General features: G+C 55.8%; 1 protein-coding gene and 1 long non-coding RNA gene across 4 annotated transcripts in view; one reads left to right on the top strand and one right to left on the bottom strand.

Annotated features, from left to right (window-relative positions):
- The window catches only part of Casz1 (castor zinc finger 1), a 146,159-nt gene that overhangs the window by 31,136 nt on the left and 100,040 nt on the right, over window positions 1–14,983 (bottom strand). The window lies entirely within an intron of this gene.
- LOC143272067 (uncharacterized) lies at window positions 7,799–8,600 on the top strand. The gene is made up of 2 exons (XR_013049474.1): window positions 7,799–7,938; window positions 8,493–8,600. It is a non-coding gene; the product is annotated as an uncharacterized LOC143272067 (long non-coding RNA).

Here is a 14,983-nt window from a genome sequence, read left to right as displayed (position 1 = left end):
AGCCTCGCTTAATTATGGCGGGTGTCCTTGGGACGGACAGTGATCCTTCACTCGCCAGCCCGCGCTCCAGTCCTCCGCCCGCCAGCCCGCCCCCCTCCCCGGGCCCAATCTGTTTTCAAAGTGTGTCTGTCCTTTATTAAATTGTTTTCTTTTCCACATTATCAGTTGCCATGGAGACCTCATCTCTCGGATTATTTGAATTTCATTATATCTATTGATTTGGGAGCATTTCATCTTTTTTATTGTTTTTCTGTCAATTTTCAAAACGAATAACCATCTAATTTGCGTCAGTGCTGATTATGTTTGTCCCTCAATAGAGGTCGGCAGCTGCGCTGGGGAAACAAATCAATGAAAAACCATCATAAAACTCCCCACTCCAGTCTCCAGGATGTGTGGGTGACATTCCACGCCTGCGAGAGACACACTCATCAGCTCCAACTTCAGCGACGGTGGTGGCGGCGGCGGCCCCGCTCCTCGTCCGCCTCCTTTGGCCTTAATATTTAATTTCGCGATTTGGGGCATTATTAGTGGTGTTTTTATTAGCGCGCGTGCATGTGAGTGTTTGGTGGTGGGCTGGATGTTTCATTAATTTGTGGGTGAGGCAGGGAAACCCCTAAGGAAGGTAGGGCAGACTGTGTCTGGGGTGTGGCGGGAAGTGGAGCGAACAGGGGGAACACCCCGAGGAGGGAACAGGAGCCTGGGGACCAGGAGGGCCCTGAGGAGGGGCCGGGGAAGCGGGGACCAAGAGAAGGGGTGGAAAAGAGGGAATTCAAATTGCTTACTTTGTTGGTTTTTTTTAAATAATTTATGCAATTTTAAGCATTTATGTATAAATTTTTTAATAAGCCACCCTGGAGCAGGATGGCCATTAACATCCCAACGTCCTTCTGTCCAATGGGCTGGCAGAGAGGATCAATTTCTGAGAGTACTTTCCCTTTTTTATGACATGATAAAATGCTTTTAAAGCAACTTACACAAATATGGAAATTTTTTTCTTTTCTTTTTTTTCCCGTCCCCTCTCCCTTCCCCTAACAGCCTTCTTATTCACCAGGGAGGGAGGGGCTTTTCGTGTGAGTGTGTATGTGCAAACACACACACACACACACACACACACACACACACACACACACACACACAGCTCTCCTGCTGGGGAGGGGGCTGAGGAGGCTGGCAGCGAGACAGCCCCAGTTCTAACTGGAACCGGCCGCCTGTCCTTCTAACAAGGGCATAAACTTTCATTACCCATGCACGAAGTCAAAGACAATTTAGGGAAACGCACTGCTCGGAAAAGGAAAACCTCAGCGATTCGTGGTCCATGCCGTGGCCACCATCTGGGGGCTGTCCATTTAGCCTGAGGGCACCCGGGACCTGAACCTCCGGCTCTGCCCTGCCCAGCAGGAGGTGGGGAGCAGGGCAGAGCCGGCCCCCCACCCCTCACGCCCTACGGTCCCCCACCCCTCACACCCTACGTGCCTTCCATGAGAGGCAGTCAGAGCTAGACCAGTGAGCGCAGTATGCAAAGGTCTACCTCCTCAGCTGGACTGGACCCTGCTAGTCTTGCCTTGGACAGCAGCTGCCCCCTTAATTTACCCTTCCCTGAAACCCCTTCATCAACACCAGTCAAGAGCAGGTCCTTGACGGTGAGCTCCAGATCATTCCTACTGCTCTAAAGACAGTAATGCAGCCGCCGCTTGGCAGCATGCAGAGATGGACAGACAGATGGACGCGGCTTGGCAGCATGCAGAGATGGACAGACAGATGGATCAAAGAAAGCGAGCAGGGAAATCTGTCCTGAGGCGTCCTGGGGTCTTCTCAGGAACGCCGTAGGCTTAGGTGTCTCTACCTTGGAAGCAGGTGTGTAGCGGAAGTGCCTCCAGGGAACCCGGCAGCAGCTGCCCTCCTCCTCACTCTAGGCCTCAAAGTTGAGGAAAGCAAGGCTTGTGAGGAAGATGGCGGGTGGTCCCCATCACCAGAATTCAGGGTGACCCTGGCCTCACCGCCTAGTTGCCCATGATGGGAGGAGGGGCCTGGGGGTGAGTCCTGCCCAAGTTTTCCCACTAGTTGGTGGGGACCATCTCTGACCCCAGAAGAGGGCCTTAGAGGCTCCAGCCCCGCCCTCCTGGAACATGCCGCCTCCTGAGATGAGAAGCAGCATTAGGGCTTCGTCAGTTTCCAAAGAAAACAACCCGAGCAGATCCTTCGCTCCTCTTAAGTGCTTGCCACTTACTCATTATCTCCTGTCCTGGGCCCCAGTGTCCACATCTGTGATAGAGTGTGTTTAAGGAATGACTGTCTGGGATGCAGGTGATGAGCACATGGTGCCACTTCTGTTACACTCAAGGCTGACCACAGAGAGTCTCCTTCTCTGCAGTCTCGGAGGAAGCTGAGCACAGAGTTCAACCTCGCATGGCCCTGCCAGCCTCTGCCCAGAGACCCAGTGACTGGCAGGACCTCCTCCACCCCATCTGCCCAAGCTGGACTTCCTCTTTGTGACTCACCTGCCCAGGCCCTCCCGCCCCAAAGTGCCAGGCTCCTTCTGAAGGCACCCCCTGAGGGAGTCTGCCCGCCCAGCTCCGTCAGTAACTGCCCAGTGGGTAGCCCACCAGGGCCTCATGGCTCTCTGGACCCCCTTCTGGGGCAGCGAGTGAGCTGGCCTAGAGAGGCCTGGACACTCCAAGCCCTTAGTGGGAATGGAGGGGAGCGCCCACCTCTCTCCTTTTCTGAGCTCAGATCCCCCCAACTGTCATTAAAATAACAAGTTTCTGTTACAGTCTAAACATTCCCACATCGCATAAAGGGTTATATTACACCCGAGTCACTCCCAGCCCGTGTTTGCACAGAAAAGCTCACGGCAGGTCCCCCCTCCTGACGAAGTGACTTATTAAAGTTTAAACAGTAATTAACAGAACAATAAAAATAAAGGGATGTTTGGGGAGTCATAGCACACAGGGTTTTTGGCGGTGCCAGCAGTTTTCAGTGCCCTGCGCTGGCAAGCAAAATGTGACTGTGAGGCCGGGGGGACGGAGGACGGGCCAGAGCGGGCCGGCGAGACTCGAGGCCCGACGGGTGAGACACTGAGGCCGGACCGGAAGGCATGATGGTCTAGTGTAATAGGGTGGGCACATGGGTACAGAAAGAGAGTAGGGCACAGCAGAGAACTTAGAGGGAGGGGCTTCTGTAAGGTCAGGGGTTGACGGCCCAGCCCTGCCTGGCCCTTGGTACTTCCGGGATCCCAATGCCTGGTCACATCTAGCCAACTCCAGCAGGGACCTAGCTGGGGGAGGCTTGAGGTCCCTGGTACTAGGAGACCCTAAAGTTAATGATCCCTGGAACTGGACCCCTGCCACTCTGGGCTTTTCTCCCAGTCAAGCAGGCACCTTTCTCCCCCGACCCCCTGTGTCAGGGCACCCTGAGAACTCTCCTAAAGGCATCAGTAAGGACTGTGGGGAAAGCCTTCCTCCATCTGCTCTGGGGGAAAGAGACCAGCTACCGTAACTTGGACCAAGCCCCACCTAAAGCAAGAAAGTACCCAGAAAGCTAGGTCAGGCAGACCCCCAATGCAAAGTCTTCAAGCCCAAGATCTGCAGGGACCTTGAGAAAACCAGAGCATCCTGGAGCTACTGGGGCCTCATCCTTTTTCTCGCCTTTTCTCCTGCCACAAGTTCCACACAAGGCTCAGATCTACGGCTGCAGGGGAAGGCAGAGTCACAGTGAGCCCAGACAGGGAAAGGTACTAGGGAGATGGGGCCAGTACCTCGGTGCTTTTCCCTCGAAGCCTTGGGGGCCAGAGGAGAAAGCTGGAATCCGGGGTGGCCAGGTGACAGGCGTCGAAGTACTGCTGAGCTGGTCCTCGGCCTCTAAACCCGAGCTCCCTCCCACTTCTCCCCTCGCCCAGACTTCCTGCACCCTCACTGCCATAGGTCCTGTTGAGCATGTGCTCACCCCAGGCTATCCTCGATCTTCCCATCCCAGTGCCCACGGCCCATCTTGCTGCCTGTCTGCCACTGCCCATCACCGCCCTTCCTCTTCAAGGAGGGCCACTGCAGAATCCAAGTTCTCTCCTCGCCATACAGAATTTACTTTAAAAGTGGATTTTCAGTACAGCATCCTCATTCCCACGCAGGCGCAGAGTGGTGTCCAGGACACCGGGAGACCGTAAGGAGGCCTTGCCTCCCTCCTCTGTGCTTCTCTGTCTGCCATTGCCTCAGAGCGCCAGCCTGACTAGGCCTTCCCCAGTGCCTTCCTCTACTTGGGAGCCTGTCATTGCCCAGACCAACATCCAGCTCAGAAATGAGCCCTAGCCTAAGGCCAGAGGCCCTCCCAGTCTCCCCTGCAGGTCCCTGGGCTGGTCCCTCCACATCAAAAGGACAAGTAGCTATGAGCCATGTGTTCAGGTAAGAAGCTAGGCGGAGGCCAGACTCATTCTAACCTTCTATCTCATGAGATCTGGGTCCTGGGAAGCAGATGGACGCAAAAGGCAAAAGGGCTCTGTCTCTGGCTAGATCTTGTGGGCACAGGCAGAAGGGGACTGTGGGGCTCCAAAGACCTCAGTGCCGTTCCCAAGTCAGGCATGTACAACTGTGCCCTAGGCCCTGCAGGGTCCTAAACCAACAGCTTTTCTTCCCCTCTTTCTGTGTAGAGCTCATTGGGCTTCACTGCCCCCCTCCAGTGACTCATAATGGGGGAGAGTGGAGGCTGGAGCCGAGAGAGCTCCAAGGGGGCAGGTGATGTTTCCCCAGCCTCCAGCTGTCGTGCCCCATTGGCAGTTGAGCTGAGAAGACGCTCACATTCCCTGACTGCCGAGGAGGCAGCCTGAGTCACCCTGCCCCAGAGCTGTGCTGGAGGTGGGAGGCATGCCCCGGGGCGGGGGGGGGGAGGACAAGGCAGAGGTGTCGGGTGGCATCAGAGAGGGCAGGTGGGGCAGACCCTCCTGATGGAACTGTTCCTAGAGCCCTGAACCTGCTGTCGGCCCCGGGGGCACAGGCAAGGATTTGAGGCTGTAGGAGTTTTGGGGGAGTGGGGGGAAGCCTACATCCCGGCCCCATGTGCCCTCCCAACCTAGAGAACAGCTACCAAGATGGAGGCTGTCTTAGACCTGCGCCAGACTTCAGAACTACAAAGGGGCCGAGGCCTAGGAGGACTTGGTGAAAGCCAGGGTCACTCACTGCCCAGGACCAGACAGAGCAGAGGACCCGGTTCCTATTCTGAGCTCTCTCCTGCCCTGAAGACCACCAGACCCTTTTCTGTTTAAAGGGGAACCTTCCACAACCTTGGAAACTGACTGTTCCAAAGTCTTTCCTTGGTCCCCACAGGGGATCCCTGCTGGGAAGGATTCAGGCCACATACTGCTCCACCCCTCCAAGAATCCCAACAGCTTTAAGCAGAGCTTCTGGGGTACAGGGTACAGGGCTGGAAGCCCAGCACCCCAGTTCTACAAGAGCAGCATGAGCAGAGGCTAGCTCTGTTCTGGTTTATCCACTGGAAACTGAGACCGTGGTGGAGGGAGGGGCCTTCCTGCAGCAGGGACTGAGCTCCCACAGTCCTTTGGGCTGCGCTGTGGAAGGGAAGGAGGGCGAGAACTATCCTGGAATTGGAGAAGGGGCCTGGGGTAGACAGGCCCTGGGTAGTGAGCACGGCCCAGAGGGGTCGGGAGGCAGCTTGTGACGCCCGTCCGCCACCATCTCTGAAGCCTACTGCCTCCAATCCTTTACTGAGGCCAATAGTGAGGGGGACATGAGGGGACTAATTTAGGAGTATTTTTAAAACTGTGGCCCTGGGGGAGGGGGTTAGCAGTTGTCAGCCATCTGGAATAAAGAATTACAATCACCTCCCTAATCCTATATTCCCTAAACCCTAAAGCTGGTTAGTGGAGGGATGAGGCAGCAGGTGGGTGGGGGGAGGGTGTCTGTTCCAGAAAGGGGCAAAGCCCAAAGAGGTGTCCGTGGACCTGGCAGCAGCTGCCCTCCCCCTCGGGGGGTGCCGGGGCCTAGGGTGTGGGCAGCGGAGCCCAGCGTGCATGGAGCCCACTCGGCTCCCCCACTGCTCACGCTCGCTCGCTCCCCAGGCCTCGCCGGCTTGCGCAGGGGCCGTCAGGTAAATTAGATCTGAAAGCTGACAATTTCTGACCATATTTCCTTGATTATTTCAAACAAATGCACAGCAGCCGCTGTAAGGAGATTAAAGTGACATAAACGTCCCGAGTGGGAGGGGGAGGGCAGAGGATTCAGGTCACCCCCATCCGTCCCCCGCCTGACAGACGCTATATCGCTATCCAATCCAATAAAAAATCCCCCCCTTTTGCTTTAATTAATTTTACAGCTAGCTTGCTTAATTACTTTCAATCAAAATCCTCCTGCCATCGCAAAATTAGAGATGGTTGAGCTCCATTAGCCTAAATTCTTCATTTCCATATAGAAAAGAGGCTGTCTACAGAGCCAGCCTGGGCCCCTGGCAGGACAGACACCAGTCTGCCCACCCGCTGCCAGCCAGCCCACTCTGGCTTCCGTTCTCTGGCTATCTCTGCCTTCTTCATGTCCCTGCATCTTCTCTACCATGGCACCTTAGACTGAGGGTTCAGGTGGGGCGTCCTTCCCACTACCCCCTGGGTCTTCCCCAGACACCACACAGCGGCATCAGGGCTAGCCTGAACTAAGGAGCCAGGCTGACACAGTGCTCTGCACTGCAGCTCTGTTTCTGCCTCTGGGGTCTTCCCCCTCCCAGCTGCCTCTCAACAGAGCTTCAGGCCCTGGCTACCCAAGCTCACAGAAGCCAGGGCCTCCCTACCCCCGGCCCTCTGCCCACCCAGGAGCTTAGCAGAGCAGGAACATTGCAAGTCTTGGAGTTTAGCAAGTCTGTTTAGAGCCTGGAACCAACATCACCCAGGGTTCCCTCCTGACTCTGTCAGGGCTGCTGTAGAACCGCCGCCGTCTCAGTGGCACAAGGCGACATGGCAGCCCCCACAGACTAGTGTGCCCCCCCCATAGCCTTGGTTCCCAGTCTGCAACAGCTGCTCCTCCACCCCCAGCCTGGTTGGTGGGTGGTGGGTCTGGGCTCTGTCCACATCCTGTGCTGGGCTGGCTCCCTTCTCCTCCTCTCCACCTGCCTTATCCTCATAGCCCAAGCCCAGCTCCGGAGACTCCACTTCAGGTTTTCTATGCTACAGCCCTGAGTGTCACCACAGGGTCCAGCCCAACCTGGGATCCAGCTGATTAAGGATCTGCAACAGGATGTAGGGATTATAATAAAACCTGGCTCTGGACCTTCAGGGGCAGTAGGCCAAGTCTGGGTTCTAGGACTCTTCTCCCCTCCTCTCTCCACAATGACCCCCAGCCCAGCAGTCAAGTGAAGTCCCTTCGAGGGTCCAGACAGTTCCACCTAGACTCTGGCAGTGAGCCACAGAGGTGGCATCCAGGGACCTGGACCAAGCTTGTCAGAAAGGCAGGGTGGAGTGGGGAGGGGCACTAGCCGAGGTCTGCCTTGTCCCCTCTATGCTCTTCCTGGGGAGGGAAGCCGGCCTGATCTCTCCTGGGGAACCAATGTGTTGGTAAGGAGCCTTCAGCCTGGCACCTGGGCCAAGGCAACTCTGTAAAGAAAGTGTCCATTGGTTGTATGAGATCCTTCCAGGCAACAGGTCCTACAGCTGCCCGTGGCTGCGGTTATCTAGCACAGGTGTGAGGCCAGCTACCGGTGGACGAGGAGCTGAACTTGGACCCCAGTAGCCCGTACACACATTTGCTCCCCTCTGCTCCGGCTCTCCACGACCCTTCTCCTACTGATTTGCAGGGCTACTCAGCTGCATCTTGAATTCACCCTGGCACTGCCTCCCCTGGCCCTCAGGACCCTAGAGCATAGTCTGAAGTCTCAGGAAGCTTGGAGGCTAACAAGGACCCATCAAGTACTCCACAACTCCCATGAGAGCGGAGCGGAAGCAGCCATGAGGTCAGGAGGCTCCTGGAGTTTACCTGGCCTTGCTGAGCCCTGCTGTCAGCAAATGAAGGGGCAAGGAGACCTGGCATCTCCTGGTTCCTTTGCTCCTGCACCAATGCCCGTCACACGCACCACCCCTGCCTCTTTTCCTGTGACTCACCACAGGAGTGGGGGCCGCAGTGGCCCCAGTCTGTGGACACTTGCCTACTTCTTGTTCTCTGTCTGCTTCACTGGGGGATGAACCTCATTCCTGTTTCACCCAGACCACCATGCCGGGCCCAGGTGGGCAGAGGTGGAAGGGTAGACAGAAAAGCAAGTTCGGGGTCCCAGAGATCAAAGGAACGACACAGCCCAAATTCTCCTCCACGCCAGGTGGCACCTGCGAGGCAGCCACTCTTCTACCCCAGACCTTCAGTACACTGACCCCTGACCCCTGACCCCTGGGCGGAGGTACCTCCTTCAGCTCTGGGCATCCCTCAGGGGTCCTAGTGAGTATCCCTTCCGAGAAGCTCTCCAGCTCATCCCTCCCCTCTGTGCTCATCTCTGAGTCCTGCTCTTGTTTGTAGCTCTTCTAAAGTAACAACTCATCCATCCACCTCACTAGACCAAGAGATCCATGGGACAGAAGGACCGTCCAGCACAGCGTCTGGCCCAATAAATATTTACGGAAATGAGCAGAGAGAGCTAAGTGCTCCTTAGGTTCACTAGGGCAGAGCCGGGGACCCAGGGTGTGGCCTGACTTCTGAAGCAGATCCTGCTGAGCTCTAGGAACCTTCTCTGCTTGCCAGGGTGGGGACTCCCTGGATGGAACTGAGCTGACACCGTATCTTGCCCTCTTCAGCCCCAGGCTCACCTCCAAACGCCCTTCCCAGGACCCTGCAGAGAACAAAGAAGGCCCCAGTTGTTCCGGTATTTCCCTGTATGAGGAACAACTGTTGCCGGCCAGTCCTTTCTGAAGAAACCCAGCAACTGTTTGCAGTGTGGGGCAATTTTCTCCTCTGCCTTCTGTCCTTGTCCCAAAAAGGAGAAAAAGAGATTTAAAAAAAAAGATGGGGGAAGAGCCCATACCAAGCCCCACGGTCTCCCTTAGCCCGCTCTCAAGTCTGTCTGGAAATGTTAGGAGGCACAGAGGACACAGGGACAGCCACCTGCTGTCCTGACAACTGGGGCAGCCGCAGCCAAGGGACAGGCTGTGAGATCAGGACCCAAAAAAAGGAGGTGAGAAAGGGAAGGATGGAGAGAGGCAAGGGGGTGTGTGTGCGGAGGGACAGCAGGAAAGACCAAAGCCAAAGAAGGTGGAGGGCAGTGTCTGGCCAGGAACAGCGGGTACAGAGGGTTGGGAGGCCCAGGAGGCTCCCGGAGGCCAGGCCAAAGGGAATGGCAGGCCGCCTGCTCTCTCCCGCTCACTTGGTGGGACAGTGGATGTCATGGGGGTGGTGAAGAGGGAGAGAAGACTGGAGAAGAGGGAGCGAGGTCTATTAAAATCCTCTCAGTGCATAACACAAAATGTCAGGGTTTATAGCTTCATTCTTGGCTTTGCCGGGACTGAGAACCCTGAACAGAAATGTCACCGCTTGTCATGTTTAATCACCTGCTGTTTGTTAACACCTCCCCTGCAAGGAGCCTGTCTCAATCTGCCCCTGGGCCCCCAAGGGACCTGGAAACTGAAAACATCCAGGCTCCTGCTCAGGGGCTCTTAGTCCTGCCTCAGCTTCCGGAAGGAGGAGCTACCTTCTGTTGCCATCTGCAGACTCCCAAGGAGCCCCAGAATGACCCTTCTTATCAAGAGGGTCATGACCCCACTGCCTGAGATGGTGAACTTGGTGTGGAAGGGGCAGGCGCTTCTGCCCTCCAGCTTAACCCACCTGCTGCCTCAGCCTGGAGCTAAGTTAGCAGGGAGGGCCTGGGATTCCCTGGTGTCAGTTTGAACATCAGTGGCCACAGGGCACCTACTCTTCCCCCTCCTCTCCGTGGACTCCACTCTGGTCCAGTCACACCATCTGTGGGTCTGGCTCCCTCTTGGAGCACGCTCTCCTGGGTTGTCAGACAAGGAATTCTCAGCCCAACTGCTTCATAACTTTCTCCTCTGGGGTGGAATAGACGTAGGATGCCAGGGTAGATATGCCCCAAGTACCCCCCAAGTTGCCCTAAAGATACTGGCATGCTCCCCACCTCCTAAACCATAATATGGTCCAATCTGGCAAAGAACTCAGGTCCTCTCAAACCCATAAAGCAAAGAGGGGCAACCCCAGTCCAGGGATCAGGCTGAGCCCCACTCCATTGGACAGCTGTCCGCAAAGCAGCCACTTTGCTCTCTGCCGTTCCCAAGGAAACACTGAGGTGCAGCAACTAGAGGTCTCTGAGCGGGCCAGGGGATGCATCCCCTCCACCCGTCTCCGCCTTCACAGAAGCACCCTGGGCAGACACAGACCCGAAGACCTGTCTCCTAGGAGAACAGCGCTTGTCTAGATTGCTTCCACAAGTGCTTTGGGCTGGTCTGCTCTGCTCACATCCATTTCACCAGGGACCAGCCAAAGTGACCCACACTGGCGGCCCTCCCTGAAGACAAGGGAGAGTCCCTTTTCTCAGGAGCTGTGAGGGATGAGGCTCTCAGCAAAATAAGCTTGCCTGTAAAGTCTTAGCAGCCATTTACATCAGCCTCTACACGGTAGGTGGGCCCGGGAGGAGTCCAAGGGGATGAGTGGACTGTAATGGGATCTGAGGCCTTCAGGGACACAGGCTGAATAACACAGCCAATACCCAGGGACATGCAAGCTTTGCAATTCCCCCTCCACACTGCCATGTGGAACAGCACCTCAGGGAAGCCTGCTTCCCCTCTGGCAAGGAAGCGCCACACTGTGTCTGTCTCCTGGCTTTTAGGAACAAGTCTGGCAGTGACTATGGGCCTCCTGTTTCCCCACCTGGGTTTCCTGGGTTTTTTTTTCTCCCTCCAGGGCTAGAGATGGGACCCTGGGCTTTACATGTTCTAAGAGAGTGGCTCTACCACTAGGCTACATCCCCTTGCACCTGTGAAACAGGCCAGACACACCGGACCTCGTCTTTTTCTAAGAGAAGTGTTAGGTGTGACACTCATTCTCTGGTGCTCTCAGAAGGAAGGTGCTGAGCATGTGTGACGTGTGAGGTCATGTGGCTCATGTCATACCACTCTGCCCTAATCCATCTGTGATCCACAGAAAGAGAGGTCTCCGTGGAAAAGGTGTGTAGAGTTACTGCTACAAGCCCGCTTCTAGCCCCCCAGGCCTCTAGGTAATGTCTTGTCCTGCCTGGGTGGCATGTATGTACCCACTTGAGGACACGCTCCCACCTAGCTGAATGCAGCAGACCACACAGCACTCTGGGTCAGGGCAGAGTGGTATCCAGGGAAGTCAGGTGTGAGTTCCCCCTCCTGCATAGGACCTAGTTAGCTCGGGAGGTCCCTAGCCTCTCCAGGCCTGAGGGGGGACTGTATTGAGTAGCCTCCACTCTGGCGTCCAATCAAGGCTGATCAACTGCCCTAGCTGATGTGGACCCCAGGATTCTAGGATGTTGATCTCTCTAGTCCTAGGTAAAGTGGAGTGGCAGATGCCCTTACCTCTGTCACCACACTGTCCTGCAGGGTGGACACTCTGCCCAGACTCTGTGTGGTAGCTGTTCCTGAAGTCCTTTCTTCTTGGGGGAACTGATACCCCGAAGAATGAGACCCCAGCCTCTCCCACTGGAGTTTTTGAAAGCCGGTCCTTATCATTGGCAGGTACCATAAACACATGAGGAGCGTGTCTTCTACCTGAGCAGACCATGGTGTATCCCAAGAGGACATCAGAAGTAGGGCCTGGCCTGTACTGTGGGCACTTCCAGGTCTAGGGCTAGTGGGCCTGAGATCTCGGATTTATCAGATGCACATGCCTCCTGGCCAGGCCGCCTGCTATAAGCCTTTCATTAATTTACTATTAGATGGGAAATTACTCCTCACCCAGGAATATAAGTTTTCATCTTATTTTAAGTTGGATTCTTAAAACAATTACCAGGGCATCTGGCGATGACTTCACCACACTACCGGGCCCTGCAGGGGAGAAAGGCAGCCCTGAGGCTGCACAGGCCCTGCTCTGGCCCCTAAGGGGAGCTGAAAGGACTCAGAGCCCTAACCTCTGCTCCAGATCCTGAGAGAGCAGTGGACACATCTATCCCTGAACTCGGCTGTTTGTGGAGAGGCTTCCTCCAGTACCACCTGCCCCCTGAACCCGCTGGTGACAGTTGCCGAGAGCTTGAGCAGCTGGTGCCGCGGGAGCATTTTCTATTTTTAATTGTTTGATCGGAATATTAACTCATCTAGGCCTGCTCCCAAGGCACAGTTCCCAGCCAAAGGGTTTCCCCTGTTTCCCACACCTTCTTTCTCCCCTCGCTAGTCAGAATCAACGTTGAAATTAATAATCAGAGACACACAGGCCTCTGTGAATTTGCAAGAGATCAGAGTATAGAAGATTTAAAAAAAGAAGAAGGCAGCCTCTTCCATTACCCAGAGACACCTTAGAGCCGGTCCTGGCCTTCTGTGCTCCCTGAGAGTCGACCCTGGGCTCCAGGCAACAGTGGCTGCTCCAGCACACACGGGCACAGCCGCTCTGATGCCACCCTCACGTTTCCTGGCATTTCTCCCTGGCCCACACAGCTCTTTGCCCTGGGTCCAGAGCAGCTGGGCCAAAGGCTGGTTTTTTGTTGCAGCTTTTGGGCATCCACTTAGAGGAAGGGAGCCCTTAGGAGGATCGGCCAGCAACTCTTCTGTGGTCACCACAAGGACCGGCCCATCTACCAGGGGCAAGTCACATTCACCAGCTGAATGGGGTGGCACTTGAGCGTGGGATAGACCACTGCTGACAGAGCCCGCTGAGTACAAACCTGGCCTTCCCACACCTTCCCCGGCCCCTTCTCAGGGAAGGTCTCCCACCTAGACCAAGCGCTCCTGGACCCTTGGCCTTCCTCCCTCCATATGCCCTTGGCCCACACTGCTGTGCTTGTCCCTCTCAAGGTCACGGGGCCGTCCACACCAGGAATATTTACTCACCAGACCGGCCCTGTTAGCAGCACTCACCACAAATATGCTTTCTGATAAAGTTGGCAGAAAAAATTCTAGAGCTCAAAACAATGTCAGACATGAGCCCCCACCCCCGGCCAGCGAGGGTGAGGTGGGGCCTGGAACAGGTCATGCAGCTCTCTGGGGACAGTCCTGCGAGCTTTTGTTACCCTCTCTCTCCGCTGCTTCCTGCTCTACCTCCAACAGACAGCCTGTTGCCAGGGCATTGAGGACTGAGCTCAACTGGGTCTTGGGGAGTAGTCTTCCCACAGCCTCCAGAGGCCAGGGCCAGGCCAGGCAGCCTCTACCTTGGCTGCTCCCTGAACTGTCTCACCTCACTGAGCCCCCTCCCCCCACCCCGTCCTCTCTCTGTGCACAAGGGCTTTAATGTTTTTATTACCTGTTTGACTCGCTGCCTTATTGCTTCTCCCCTTAATGGGGCCGTAACCGTGGAAACGAGGAATAAACGGCCACCAGAAAATGAGATGATTAAACAGGTCACCCTGGCAAAACAAACTCAGCTAAGGAACCTCTGGGGGTGGGGAGGGGAGGCTACCCCTCCCCCATCCAGAGCCAGAAGGCCTGGACCAGGGCTGCCCACATGCCCAGGTCCCTGAAAGGACTGGGGCAGATACAGTAGGGCGCCCCCTGCTGGTCAGCGAAATACCCAGTCAATCCTCGGTTGGCCAGGCCTTGCGGCTTGCTGTGGCTTTGAGCTCTCCGGCAGGAGGGAGAAGGACGCTGATCAGAAGGACATGGAAGCTGAGACCATGGAGAAGACATCTTTCGGGGTCTAGCGACACAAGTTCCAGAAGTCTTTCTGCAGGCCTCCAACTAAGGTGGGGATCCCCTAAGGCGGCTCGGCCTGGCTCCCCCAATCTCCTCGTGTAGGCACATTCCCTCCCAGGGGTCCCCTGAACTCAAGAACGGAGCCCTATAAGGAAAGCTCAACTCTGGAGTGTATCCATGGGAACACCTGGTATCCAGAGTGACAAAAAGTATGTGCCTCCTGCCCACGATTTCCTCCACAGCCAAGGATTGCCCTAGCCTCAGCCCAGGCCACGAGACCGGCTTTAGGAAGCGGTCTCAAGAGCCAAGCACTTAGGCCTCTAGCAGGGCTGTGGGCCCAGAGGACACCCCAGAAGGCAGGCCTAGGAGATGGTTTTAAGAACCATGGTTCTTCTGGTATGGTCCAAGCATTCTACCATAAGGCAGAGCTCCAAAGCTTTGGCAGTCTGGGCTGGCCCCTCATTCTAGCCTTCCTGCCTCTACTGGTCAGACACTGGAGAGATCCTAGCCTAGAAGAGAAATCCCGGAGTGAAGTCTGCTTGGCAGGAGGGGAACAGGAGAGATGGGCCACAGCAACTTGACCTCACGCTCTGCGCCCACTCTCTTACACACCATAGTCATGGCTAGAACCGATCTCTTAATGTCCCCTTGCCCCTCACGTCATCCATGATTCCAACCCATTCCTTCCTGTAAAAACAGGCCCGAGAAGCTCTTGAGAAGCTAGAGCCCAGGTCCTGCGGGACTCAGACAACATTTCCTGCCTCCCTCCTTCTGCCCGACTCAGGAGCTGGGCAGGCACTTGGGGAAGAGGAATCTCCATCAATCAATTGCACCAGCACTTACGGTGGGAAGGCATGAGCCCCAGCCCCAGACCAAGCACTGGGAAGAGATGTCAACACAGCAGCTAATGGTCATGTCTAATGGTCAGCATTAAGAGCTGTATCGGTAGAGGAAAACAAGGGCCCTGGCCTTAGCCTCCAGGGGGCCCAGGCACATGAACATGAATGCTGTCTTAGCACACCAATGCCATGGTTATAACCAGCTCCTCAGAGCAGCAGGCCCCAGCCAGCCTCTTATCTCTTATCTCTTTCTAGGGCCAACTGGGTATGAGGCTGGCAAGGGGCGTGGGGGAGCGAGGTGAGTAGGAAGGGCCTGCCTGCCAGAGCTGGGTGGCCTGGCAGAAAGGCAGCAAACTGTGCTTGC

The sequence above is a fragment of the Peromyscus maniculatus genome, chromosome 2, assembly GCF_049852395.1.
Source record: "Peromyscus maniculatus bairdii isolate BWxNUB_F1_BW_parent chromosome 2, HU_Pman_BW_mat_3.1, whole genome shotgun sequence".
NCBI classification, from domain to species: Eukaryota; Metazoa; Chordata; class Mammalia; order Rodentia; family Cricetidae; genus Peromyscus; species Peromyscus maniculatus.
The sequence above is the reverse complement of the archived record's forward strand: the minus strand, read 5'-3'. Positions and strand labels throughout refer to the sequence as shown.